Source organism: Lonchura striata, chromosome 1 (assembly GCF_046129695.1).
Source record: "Lonchura striata isolate bLonStr1 chromosome 1, bLonStr1.mat, whole genome shotgun sequence".
Lineage (NCBI taxonomy): Eukaryota > Metazoa > Chordata > Aves > Passeriformes > Estrildidae > Lonchura > Lonchura striata.
The window spans coordinates 73,991,874-73,996,657 of NC_134603.1; positions in this window are offsets into that span (position 1 = coordinate 73,991,874).

Consider the following 4,784-nt stretch of genomic DNA (forward strand, 5'->3'; position numbering starts at 1 on the left):
TGCATGTACATATATATTTGAGAATAAGCCATATGGGAACAGCCAGGAAATTTCATTCTTACATTCTCAACACAGGGAATTAAAAAAAAAAAAAAAATATGTGTGTAATTTATTTGCCAGAAAAATAGAAATCCTAGTTGCTGTCTTAATAGCAAAATGTCAAAAAGGTTAAGATCCTTAAAAAATTACAGAAAGAGAAGTAGTTGAATCCTTTGTCAGGAAGGTACTGACATCTCTTGCAAGTAGAATTCTGTCTTTATTGTCAGTGACTGCAGAGGGAGATCACAGCGGGGGGCTGTATATTCAGCTGAAAAGTCTCCATCACCATGGTATTTCCAGCAGCTCTCAGTTTTAATCATCAAGCTTCACTTTACAGATGGGGAAAGCTTTTTAGTTCCCTTGCCCCTTTTTAAAAGGTGGTTAAAAGGATTTGCTGAAGATATGTAAGATTCTGGCAACTGCAAAAATAGATGTTCATCCTCTGAATTCCTGTCCCGTATCCTAATTAAAAGAAATTGATGTCATCCTTCCTTCTGTGTTGTGAAATACATAGTTAAGTATAGCCTGTATTAGTTTAGCAGCAGGTTGTTTTTTTGATAAATGAAGTACATATATTAATTTCAGCTGTCAGCATAGATGGGGATAGTTGGGGGATGGGGGAAAGAAAATGGTGAATAGAACCAGGATGTTTCCCTTTACAATTCTGAATAAGCAACCAGCTGCACAAAGTGTCAGAAAGGAACATCTTCTGTTGCTGTTTCTGCTAATCAAAAAGACATTTAGGTCAATAAGCTGAATTATGAAGGGAAGCATGTGTATGTTCAAGCCCTTTTCTCTACATGACTTTTCCATTGTTGTTTCTATGTATAGAAGCTACTGCTTTGCCTTAGTTTTTACATGTTTTTATGTGTATTTTATTTTCTTGTTTGTTACTAAGTCTCCATCTGAAGAAAGTTTGTTCTTCTCACTGTTGGCATTTGATGTTTTTCATTGGAGTGACTCCTTCCTCTGAAAAGAATGAGCTCCTTTCTTCCCCTCAGTGACCCTTTTTTGCTGTTCCAGTACAAAACAAGCCATCGCTGGTGGCTGCTGTGGTTCTTAGGGGGTGGCAGCTGCTGCTCCTCGTGCTTTAGAGGAGAACCCCAGGGAAGGGGTGCTCACATTTTTAGTCCCAGTGAGTCATTCATAGCACACAGGTCTTAAAATGCTTGCTTTGGTTTGCTGCTATGTACTTTTGGCAGTGAAACATAAATATTTAGTCGCTGTTGCAAAGCCAAGGATTGACACTTGACACAAAAAAAAAAAAAAGAAAAGAAAAGAAAAGAGAAGAGAAGAGAAGAGAAGAGAAGAGAAGAGAAGAGAAGAGAAGAGAAGAGAAGAGAAGAGAAGAGAAGAGAAGAAAAGAAAAGAAAAGAAAAGAAAAGAAAAGAAAAGAAAAGAAAAGAAAAGAAAAGAAAAGAAAAGAAAAGAAAAGAAAAGAAAAGTGCCAAAGTGCCTACGAATAGGCTGTATGTTGTTTCTTCTGGCAGTAATGAATGAGAAACAGCTGAGCCTTTGCATGTTGACTTCTAATAAAGGTAAATCATAATATGGACTCTTATTCCAAGTAAAAAGTGTTTGATTTTAAAAGAATTGTTAAAAAGCAAGGTCCATCACAGATTTTGTAATAAGAATTCTTCTTCTCCAGGAAGTTGATTTTCTATGCCCAAGCCCAGGCACTAGGAGGCAATTCTGCACTCACAGTGTATTTCATGCTTCCAAAATTCAGAAAGTAGATTGTATTGATGCTGTTCCCCTTACTAGTCTTCAGAAAGAGAAGTGTACCTGTTGAACCACTAAGTAATCAACTGAGCACCTGTCCTGCTATCCAGCTATCAGCAGCTGGATAGCAGGAGAGGTGCTCAGTTGATTACTATCAGCTATCCACCTATCCAGCTGCAGCAGAAAGTTGTCAGCAACAAGAATATACTGTCAATAATAAGGATAATAATAGTTGTTCTGAAAAGGGTGATTTTTCTTCCAGGTAGCAGATGAGATGTTAGGACAACCTGTTACAGCAGTACAGGGTGAATAACTCCATGCAATTGGAGACTGGGGATATTTGTCTCTGTAACCTTAATCTGCTTCCATAGAGAGAGAGAAAGCAGGAAAAAAGTGGGACGTTGGCTCCAGGGCTTGGCAGTGACCATCTTGTGTTTACATCTTTCAGAGAGCTGGGTGATGTTGTGCCACATAATGTTTGGGTTTCCCAACTGCTGAAAACCAAGAGCTCTCCTATCACTGGTGAGCAGGGAACAACCACGCTGAGCTGTGGTGAAGTCAAGTGCAAAGCTCTTTTGCTGCATCTCACAGAAACACAAGGGAATGTCGTGGGTAGGAGAGGCTGTCTGATAACACCCACCGCAGAAGTGGACAAAGGAAATTTCCTTGTCAGCTTGTGAATGTGATAAAGTGTGCAAATAGGCAGGCATGAAAACAAACACCAACTATTTAGTAAAACAGCTATTCTTAGTTTGTGGATTCTGTCAGCCCAGGTGCCTCCAGCATACCAAACCCATCATCTCCGCTTCAGGTCTGTCTTTCTCTTTTCCCCATAACCTTGCACAGATCTCTTAGCTGTTCCTAATTTAAGAAAAAAGATTCATGGTATATATGGGGAATTTGTCTTGTATTTCTTGTAATTTAGTGCAAATCCAAATCTTAGCTGGGGCTTTCCTACAGGGAAAGGGTGCAGAAAGTCTTGTTTTTTCCCTCTTCTCCCTTCTGGAGCCTTTATTTGCCTGCCACCTAATCCTGTTGGAGCAAAGACATTACAATTTTCCAAAACTCCCTCAAGTTCTCTGCCACACAGAGATGTCCCAGCGTTTTCACCATGCCCTAAAGATGCTCACTGGGGTATGGAAGAAATTCAGAACTTGTGCAAATATTTCTATCACAGCACAGCAGGAAAGGGAGGTAATCTTCCTACTTGGAAAAAGCCCAAGGAGATATTAAAGAGTTATCCAGGTGAACCAGTTATGCCTTGGTTGGGAATTATGGTACGTGGGTTAAAGAATGTGGAAACAGCAAGAAGAGATGAAGAGTAGGAAGTGCTAAATATCTGGAAGTGTTTATAGCCAGAGCAAACCAAACTACCCAACCAAAATTAAGAAGTACAATAGAGGAATTTTAGGTGACTAAAGGGAATTCAATGCAGAAAGGAAAGTTAATTTTCACTGTAAAATTTAAACTAAACAGCTTCTGGTTTTTTTCTTTATTAAAAAAAAAACCCCAAAAAACCAAAATAAACAAACAGAAAATCCCCTACAAACAAAACCCCAATAAACCAAATACCCAGTGCTGAGCAAGGAAGGCAGAAAAGGGCATGTGCAGTGTTTCTTTCTTCCATCCTACTAATTTCCTTTCCAGGTCTTCCCTTGGAGATGCACTGGTCCTATAGCCAGCCCACAGTTTTTCTGCTCTCAGAAATATCTTGTTCTGCTAATGGGAACAGAACACAAACAAACAAAAAAAATTACACCTATATAAACGTGTGTGTGTATATATACACACATTTAAATACTGTTTTTAAGAGTTCACTTGGTGCCTTTGGATGCTCACTAGCATAGAGCATGAACAGCATAAGAGCATTCAAAGTTAGCAAGTGAACACTTTAGGAAAGAAAATTCTTTGTCATTCCTCTCCTCCTTCCTCCACAGCAAATGGTGAAATAAGAAGTGTTAGCAGGCCTGAAGTCATGGGGCCCAAGGCTTGGATTGTAGCAGGAAGAGCAGATTGCACCTTCAGCTCCTGGGGTGCCAACAAGCAAAAATGATTAATGTAATATAGGTAATAGTTATATACCCAACACAAACTTTCTTTTTTTTTTTTTTTTTTTTTTTTAATATACACTCCTGATCCTAGATGATTACAGAAAAATAGCATTTTAGAACTAAATTGACAAAAATACTGTAATAAAAGGGGTAGAAAGGGAAGCTGACATTCTAATGAAAGGGAAAATGTGAGTCAGTAATTGTACTGTTTTTTTTAAATGCATGTGAAATGTGAAGCAACTTGACAAAATAGGAATCTCTGGAAGGCAATGGCAAGTGGCTGCTTCTCCCTCTGAAACAAGAACTTGTGGGTATTTTCAGACTGTGAGACTAGATTTAGTGAACTTGTAAGCTGTGGTATTATGATACCACCAAGACAGCATAATTAAGAAGCAATTAATAGTCTTAGACTGTAAGAAACCTTTTTTCTCATTTAACTTAGAACAATGAGTTAAGAGGGAAAAGTAAAGGCTGTCTTGAAGGACCCTTTGCTTACTCCAGATAAAAATCCCATACCTGTGAAGTGATTTAACCATATCCTGTGTAAACTTTGCTTTTACATAGCATCGTCCATAACCATAGGAAAGGGTGTTTGTGTGGACCACTTGTTTCCTCTTCATAGTCCAACTGTTTCTACAGGAGTCACATTGATTGCAGGATAAGTAATGTTAAGAGCTTAGCAATGAAATGTATCACTGGAGCTGAAAATGAGAAGCTGTGACTCTGTGGATTACCACTGAGATAGAGACCATGTACAATGAGATAGAGACCAGCTACATCACAGTCTGAAAAGCACCCTGCAATCTCCATCCCTCCAACAACTTGGGAGATGCAGGAGGAGATAGCAATGTGACCTTTATAAATAGCTGAGTTATGCTCAATTTTTTTTCTTGTGGCTTGGATATGGAGAAGTATAGACAGCCTGTGTGACTCTGAAGACTTTAACGGAAATGAAACAGGAAGCCAGATCCT